This window comes from Biomphalaria glabrata, chromosome 3 (assembly GCF_947242115.1).
Source record: "Biomphalaria glabrata chromosome 3, xgBioGlab47.1, whole genome shotgun sequence".
NCBI classification, from domain to species: domain Eukaryota; kingdom Metazoa; phylum Mollusca; class Gastropoda; family Planorbidae; genus Biomphalaria; species Biomphalaria glabrata.
In genome coordinates this window covers 18861356-18870902 of record NC_074713.1, presented here as the reverse complement: position 1 = coordinate 18870902, position 9547 = coordinate 18861356, and the positions used below count along the sequence as shown (strand labels likewise).

The 9547-nt window shown below is 31.5% G+C and overlaps 1 long non-coding RNA gene across 1 annotated transcript; it reads left to right on the top strand.

The window, feature by feature from the left end:
- Positions 1-2479: 2479 nt before the first annotated feature.
- Positions 2480-6184, top strand: LOC129925166 (uncharacterized). The gene is made up of 4 exons (XR_008776943.1): positions 2480-3112; positions 4317-4423; positions 4773-4841; positions 5204-6184. It is a non-coding gene; the product is annotated as an uncharacterized LOC129925166 (long non-coding RNA).
- Positions 6185-9547: the final 3363 nt, after the last annotated feature.

The window sequence follows — 9547 nt, the reverse complement described above, 5'->3', positions numbered from 1 at the left end:
TTCTTACTTTTCTGTCATTCTCACAGGTCTCTCATTTCCATATCTCTCATCTCTCTCTCTCTCTCTCATTTTCGTCATCTCTCGTCTCTCTCTCATTTCCACCTTTCTCTTTCTACTCCACCCTTCAAATTATCATTTCTCTCATTCCCAAATTCCAATCCTCCCACCTCTCTCACTCCTCTCCCTCTATGCTTGATTTCTTTAAACTTCCTGTCACACACGCTCTCTCCATAGTTTCCCCTCCCTCCAACTCCCTATAAATCACACACACACACACACACACGCTTACTTTTCCAAATTTTAATCGACTTTTTGACTCGTTTCATCTCTCACTCTTAACCTTAGTCCCCCCCCCCCCCTCAATCCCGCTGGAACTTATGTTTTTGTATGTCCGCCACTGCAGATGTTTTATAGTCCGTTGTCTCTCATTACGCCCAAGGCCATTGAGTGTGTGGTTTAAAATAAACGCTAGCCAGAGGAAAACAAATGGAACACATGAACAGAGCCATCCAAATCAATCTGGAGACCAGCTGCTCTCTCTGGGCAATGGATTAAGTCTGTGTTTAGTGAGAATACATTTGTGACGGAGCTCGACGTGTTATGCCAATCCTCTTCCCTTCAAAGAAATTATCCTTGCAAGTCACTCAGAATTTATAATAAGACCAGGGGGGGGGGGTGTAATTGGCCACAAACAGAGCGAGGCAACGAAAAAGAGATCAGAGGTATAGACATTTTTTTTCCCATAGTGCTTTGGTCATAACAAAAAAAAATATTCGGAAAGAAAAAGAATAAATGTTGTCGATGTTTTGTTTTTAAACTAGATTTACGAAATATATTTGAACACTGAAAAAAAAAAGGCCACAACGCCTATATCATTTCCAACATTAGCAGGGCTCTTTCTCTAACTTTTCAAACTGTGCGTACTAATTGTCTTTTAATTTGTAAACAGATGGCGTTCATCAATGACACGCGCACCAAACTTTTATTTTTCAATGTAAGTGTCAACAGAATAGTGAGAGGACGAAAGAATGTAAAGAGATTTCTGGTCTGATACCAAGGATCTATTTGACCTACACGAAATTATATAATTAGTGAACAAGCGTCAACAAACAACATTTAGCCTCGTGATTCTCTATCTCTTCTATACAAATTACGATCTAATTTTTAATACACAATGGCTATCACGTGACAGTTTTTTCCCGTTGTTTTATCAATATTATCACGTGACTAAAGGTTTGTTTACGATTGGTGAATGAGGTCCATTCAGTTCCATTGTTTTTCATTTAAATTTACTCAGTTCTTTAAACAAATACATTTTCCTACCACTCAATTGAATCCACCATTTTTGTTATGACTGTTCATTGGGTTTAAAGTTCAAGCTATCTTTTAACAAAACTTATATCAAATCACTCTGTTTGTTTGTCTGTCTGTCTGGTACAATTTTTGTACACGTTATTAGTCCCACACCGTTTTTTGGATCAAGTTGAAACTTTACACCATTATTTCTTTACCTAGTAAAACATGAATCAATAAAAAATATTAACCAATTGGTTAATTCATTATTGATAATTAAATATTTTGTTAGGTATCCCATGGAACTATACTAATGGAACACCAGCTTCGAGATTTTATGATCAGAGTGCCGTCGCGCATCTTTTTTCGCGCACCATACCAATTTGAAAAATCGATGAGGATGCCAAAGAAGAAATTTACTCCGAGAGCCACTTGGATTGACCTTCATTGAGAGTAAAACTTCCCCACACTATATTTTATTAGATCTGTAAAAACTTTATCCATTTTCTGACTATCTGATAAAATAGATACAATTTCCCTGAATAATGGATCGTCACAAAAGATTTTTTTTTAAGGCCACTTCATTAAAATAGGTGTTTCCAGTACTTCCTCATTTGGGTATTTTACACAAAATCTGGATTTTTTTTTATGTACATGTCATTTTTATCATCTGTCCCGTGCAACCAAACCATCCACTTTTCCCGGTCACCAATGTTCTTAACAAGATATCAAGAGAGAGAGGCTGGTCCATTATTTGCGTAGTCCAGCCAGCTTTTTTTTTACAACCTTTTTATCGTTCTCTCTCATGAAGGATATGTTTTGAAAATTAGTCTTACAAAATACAATTCCAAACCAACTCATGCAGTTATCGTCTTTTCACAGTATTGAGGAGTCATCCTTTTTGCTAGCCAGAGTGTTAATTGTCAAAAGTGAAAAATTCATTTTCTTTAATTTTTTAAAGTAAATATTCATAACTATATCTTTTATATAATAATATATTTTTAAAATAATAATCTTTTATATAGACATGCTTTAATAGATCTAATAAATGATTAACTCGGACCTACCAATATGGGTATATAAATACTTAAATCTGGGTATTTAAAATTTCGAATGCGAATTTTAAAAAAAACGAACTTATATTGATCTAGATCTCTTGTATAATATCTAGAATAATATAGATCTACAACACCTAGGACTAGACTAAAGTTAAAGACTAAGGTCTAGATTTATTTAACGATTTAAAAAAAATCAATATATCTAATATAGACAGTCTATTTTATCTAGATCTAGACCATACATGAGATCAATAATTGTCAATATGAATATTTATAGATCAAATCTAGTGAACTAGTGACTCTAGTCTAGATCTATCGATCATCTATGATCTAGTCTGTCTATAGCTATACTTACTATTATACACTTTTACAGTATATGAGTATACTCATACGAGTCATACTGGCTATAATACTATAGTATAGACACTATAGTTAGTATAGTTAATACTTTTTAATAGTAGATATATATTCTATAATCTATCAATTCTATCTAAATTAAATTCTAAATCTAGACTTCACTTTCACATCACATTCAGTCATTCACACGATATTTGATACAGACAGTGAATGAAACGAATGCAGTAGTTATACTGATTATACTTAAAGTGACGATACTACTTATAGATCTACCAGTTGATAAACATCATCATCATAGATAATAATCTACACATCTATAATCATAGTGCCCTTTATTTAGTCAATATAGTAATATAGTCAAGTCAAGGTAGTGGAACGTAAACTCGAAGGTTTAATACAATATGGTATGAGTCTATGAGTTAGTATAAGATCTAATTATTTTGTTACTTTGTATGTGACAGTATGTCAATGTCTCGATTAAAATAATTAATATCACCAGCCATATCATTTTAAATATTTAAAAAGTAGACATAGATTTTTATTATATTATAAATAGATAGATTAGATCTACATATAATTTTACAAACTTTATAAATGATTGATTTTATTTTTATTGATAAGCCTTCTAGACTAGATCTAGCATCTCTAGCTAGACTCTAAATGTAGATTGTAGATCTTTGAATTGGATCGATATTCACCTTCCTAAATTGTCTCTAAAGTCTATAGCTGATTTGAGAGGCCCAACGAGGCAAGACGAGTCTATTAGTACTCTGTCTCTTGATCTATCTAGTAGGCCTACTAAGCTAGTGCATTAGCCATAGTGTAGTCAAATCTTGACAACTAGTCTTCTAGATCTAAGCTTCTAGAATAATTAGATCTAGATCCAGTTTAGATTTAGAGTATAAAAGCTTTTACTACCTAAAATACTAAATCTACTGATCTAAATTCTAGATATATAGATCCAGTTCAGATTAGGATATAAAAATATTCCACTAGCTAAAATTCTAAATCTACTGATCTATACTTAATATGTTAGATATAATATGACATCTATCTACAAAAATTATTATTAAGATATAATTATAGATTCTAGACTAGTTATATATGTACATAAAATATATAAATAAAAGATAAAATTTATGCAGGCCTAGGTCCCATAAATTTATAATTGATCCAGATCTATCAGTAAAAGTTACCTTCGATTGGCAGTTTTACCCAATCTTATCTATACAAGACAATTTATAATCCATGCCTTGCCTACACCCCATATATATTAGTTTCCATTCCATGCCATACCCAGACCCATGAGTTCATGAAATAATAAATGATGTGGTGTCAAGTTGGATCTATCCCCTGAAATTCAGTACTTTAATATAAAACTCACATATCTAGTTAATTATTTGCTGACACTCTGATAAACTTGGACTTGTGTGATACATATATGTTTCTTATCAGATTTAATTAATGAAGTTTAGGTGCATTTTAACCAGTAATAAGGCTACAAAAGTAGCATCAGGTGTATTCTAACCATTGGTATTTTTCCTGGCAACATTTCTATTCTAGTCTGTGATAAATTATAAATAAAAAAAAATGTTTGTAATGTTTCAGTTATTAACAAGTAGAACCATGGCAACCAGTTCTGATGATGTACCAGAATGGCTCAAGGATCATACTTATACTATTTCTACTCTCTGGGCATCCATTCAATATTTAATGTAAGTACTACTATACAATTTTTATTTTAGTTATCTAATAGATGTTTTATGAATTGTGTGATTTTCATGGTCAAGCAACATCCAAATATCTGGGATGGAATTTAACATTTTTCTCTAAGTTTTTTTTTTTTTTTTATAACACTCTTAAGCACATTCATCTTTCATGAATGCCTAATATACCTTGGCTCTTGTGCAGGCCATTCCTTTACAACAAACTGTTAGATGAAATTAGGCAAAATTGTCTGATAATTTGTATGTTTGATACAACGTTTTCAATTTAATAATATTATTTTTTAATTGTAATGTTTTCAAAAGAAATTAACCAATATGCCTAATTGTATAATTACAGTTATGTTTGGAAATGCAAGAAAAAGGCATGCATTCCTGAAAAGTCAAAGATTGGTTGCACCTCTTAAAGGTAAGGTACTGCAATTTTTCCCATGTACTTTTCTCATAAGCTGAAGTACTTGTATTTTTGAAAAACTAGTTTTCCATGAAAATGTAAATCATAATATATGTTATAGTTGCTTTTAGATTAGTTCAATGTGCATCAAATTAACTGAACATCTGCCTTCACCTATAGTAATAATTCATAACTATTAAGGTGAGGGCCATGTCTACACATTAACGCAGTAGCTCCTTTTAGGTACAGACTATTTTTAGAATGGCAAAATTATATAACTATAATTAATAACATATATACGTTTAGCATGGTCAACACATATGTCACACATATTTTTTAATTTTTTTTAAAATCCTTTTATTTATTTTTATAACTAGATAACTTTCTGTTATGAGAAAAGATGAGATTCTTGGACTCCTGCATAGCACCACCAGAAAGGAAAATCCCATCATGTTGCAAAATAAAAGTCTTGGACCAATTTTAATTTAAGATATATATATTATACTGTAAGCTGTATACATATTTATGTATATCCTGTCATTCAGCCAATAGGTTTGGATTTAGTATTTCTTTAAATCTGTTTCATATTGTACTTGAAAACTATTAATCTGAGCCCCATTAAAACAAGAGGGAGTGCAGTGGATGAGTGGTAAGGGAAATTTTACTTTTTTAAAATTAAAATAAGAATCTAACAAAAGTAAACATATAAAATATGGTGCATTCTCCTTAAAACTAAAACCTGGTGCAAAGGTTTAAAATGTTGGCAAAAAAAAAAGCAACATCAATTAAATATTCTTAATTCCCTTTGCAAAACTTACTGAGAAGAACATGCATGTTGTTCCCTCATAAGTTTCTTGACAGAGGAAATCTTGTTTATATTAGATTTGAATTAAGCAAATTAAGAAAAAAATTATAATCATTATTTCAAATGGTTGTATCTAAACCTTATGAATTATTTTTCAGTTATAAGTATATTGAAATGAATGGATAATCATGAAATTGTTAAATAATTGCTGCTATCATTCCATTGACTAAAGAACCATAATTTTTTTTTAAATTAATTTCAAAATTAATTAATTAATTAATTTTCAAGCAGAGTTCACATAGATCTTGAGTGAAATTTATCTTTTTTTGACTAATGCTTCAATTTTATTGTATCATTAGTTTTTTATTTTTATTACCCAGAATATTTTAAAAATGAGTACACTATTTTCATGTAATAATGTAACTTGGTATTCACACATCAAAATACGCTATAATCTTTAGGCCATATAGATTTGTATAAATATAAATTAACTTGCTTAAATACATTGTAAATGTATATTGTTTGGATAAGAATAAAGTTTTTCTGTAGACAATTATTGTTCAAGATTTGTTGATGCTCCTGCTTAATAAATTATATACACAGGTCATTAGTTTTAACACACTACTGACACAAGAAAAACTGGTCGCCCCCACTTCCATTACATAGATGTAATAAAACGTGACCTCAAATCAGTGAACATCAATACTGACAATTGGGAAGACATAGCTTTAGACCGCAACAGATGGAGAGACAGTGACCAAGAAAGCTATGGACAGTGAAAGTACATAGGTCTCAGCTCAGGAAGAAAAACGTAAAATCCGAAAAATGGCCAGCTCCTCTACCACCGAAGCAAAAACCACCTTAACCTGTGCTATCTGTGGATGGGAGTGTCTCTCCGAAATAGGGCTCCACAGCCACATGAGGAAGTGTGCTCTGAGATGAAACCTTAGTCTTTCTATTTCTACGACTGAAGGAGGCCAATGATGATGATACAGGTCATTAGTTTTAAAACGTCTGATAATAAATGACAGTACAAGTTATTGAATGAAAATTTGTCATTATTTCAGGTGCTTTAGGCCTACATCAATGTGAGGTACCAGTACTTTGATTGTGTCATATAACAATTTAAAGCAACATTTTGAAATGAATAGTGTGTAGAATTGACAGTAAATACATTTAAGTGATGGGCTGTGATTTGCATGAATTGAATTTGTGTTTTTGATCTTTACTTCAAGTAAATGTTAATGAACAATTAATTTTTAATGAATAAATAATTTAAAAATAAATACAAAGAAACCATAAACATCTACTTTATTTTAATAATTTTTTTTCATCAGAACAGAATTTCCAACTTTGCATTCTTAAAATAAAATATAATTTATTTAGAGTAGAGTCAGAACACAAAATTATAGTTTTGAAATTAAGTAAATTAAGCTAAGCTGTGATCTCTTATAAACATTTGTATATAGACTACACACAATTTAATTATTATTTTTCATCAAATTGCAGGAACTAGTACATGTACTTATGCATATTTGACAATAAAAAACCTTAGTCAATGAAATAGTAATACTAGTAAATGAGATAAAAGTAAACTAAATATCATCAATGCTATTGAAGCCACACTTGTTTCTTTTTATCTTGTTTGGTGGACTGCAATTAAAGTTGCTATTAATTTTACTGATTGTCTTAGCTGAAATGCCAGTGTCGTCTCTTTGAATCCTAAGCTTATTTTCATGGTTACTGGAAGTCCAGATGTTTGGAGTTTCATTTTAAACACCTATATATTCCGAAATGGCCTTCCGATAGGCAAAACCTATTTGCCTAACATGTCATATGCACATAAAGAGGTACCACAGAAATGCTTTAAAGACAAGCTTAGGCGCCAACTTGCTTTAACTGACATAGAATAAGAGAGCACCTGGTTGCATACAGCTTCAGAGCGAGACAGCTGGAGATCACTTACAAAGGTGTGGTATACACCAATGAAAATTAATTGCCGAGGGTAGACGGCAAAAAGAAAAAAAACAACTGATTCTACCACAGGTGGACAATGGTTATGCCTGTGCTCAGTGTGGCATAATATGTAGGTCACAGCTGGGGCTGAGTAGCCACTGGAAACATAGCATTCCTCATAAGTCTTCGGAATCAAAGACAAGCCTATCATTTTTGTAGAATAGTTTGTAGCTTCTGTAAATGCATGAAATGCCGTCACAAATGACACAAGTCCTCTGTGAGTTTGATCATAGTTTGATGGATTATAAACATCTTACTTCTTTGCCTTATATTAAATGGTCCTTCTGTCTGTTCCACTAGGTATATCTAAATATCATTGATATATCGTAACATGTCATCAAAATAAAAACTAGAATCTCTGCAACTGGTTTACAAGTCAGAAGTCATATTAACACTTGCCATTTAAAAAAAACAATTTAGATTACTGATTAGTCAAATTAGTGACTGATTATTCGATTCATTTTAGGCCTATAATTTTTTTTATGTAAATATATAATGATCCTTTACACTTTGTGACTTTACTAGTAGATCTATACTTTGGAGTAGACTTGTTTGTTGAGCTAAAGTCGGAAGTACACATTGAATTTTACTGTGATCTAGTAATCATCTAGTCAAATGTAGTGATCTACTAGTACTAGATTCTAGATCTAGAGTCTATTAGTAGAGAGAGTAGTAGGCCTATCTCAGACTATCTGTCATATCGTGATCAGTAGGTGGCTGGTTTTATAAATCTATTCCATGACAAAAACCCTGGCTAGATTTAGATCTACTGGTCTAGACATCTAGATCTAACTAGAATTAAACTAGAAAACTGAATTAGAGAAGTAGCTTTCTGGATCTAGAACTAGAATCTATATATTACTAATATTAGATCTAGTTGCGTCAAACGCTTAATTTTTGGTTGTTGTTTTTAATAAATGCACATAAAATACATTGTATTTTGGCAATAAAAATACCCAGTTGGTAGTCAAGTAATTCTAATAATTAATTAATGAATGACTCTATCAGTATTTGTTTTAGATCTACCAGATTCATATGACTTATTATTTATACTTATTTTATATCATTCGTCCAAGAAAATCTAGCTCTAGATCTATTTCATTTTAGATTAGGCTATAGTTGTTTTGTTGTTTTTTTTTGTCATTTTATTTAGGCTACAATATTATCAAGATTAACTTTTTCTTTGTTTCCCACGAGACGTGTATGCCTATAGCATATAGTCCTTTCGATAATAAAAAAAAAACGATTAGAAATGCGTAGCTTGGAGTGTCAAAACTGTATTAGGCCTCCTATTTTTATTTCGTGCAATTTAGTATATCGTAACAAATACGCATTTGGCGGAACGGTAGACAGGTCTTCATCCAGATTTAGTGTAAATAAACCAAACACAGAAACACTGAAAGATTGTATTTTCGGAATTTAGATTCTATTTTTTGGAAAATAAGTGGCATTTTATAGGGTGATCGAAAAAAATAACTTTTGTGACGATCTCTTATTCAGGGAAATTGTATCTATTTTATCAGATAGTCAGAAAATGGATAAAGTTTTTACAGATCTAATAAAATATAGTGTGGGGAAGTTTTACTCTCAATGAAGGTCAATCCAAGTGGCTCTCGGAGTAAATTTCTTCTTTGGCATCCTCATCGATTTTTCAAAATGGTATGGTGCGCGAAAAAGATGCGCGACGGCACTTCGACTCTCTTTGTCTTTGTAAAAAACTCGAAGCTGGTGTTCCATTAGTATAGTTCCATGGGTATCCTAAAAGGAAAATGACAGCTTTTTATTGTGAGATGTGGCTGTATATGTGGAGTTATTTTTCGTATTACGTTATTCCAACGTTTTTCTTACCATTTACATTACCGGATTAAGCTGAAATTTACATAATAATTCATAATCGATG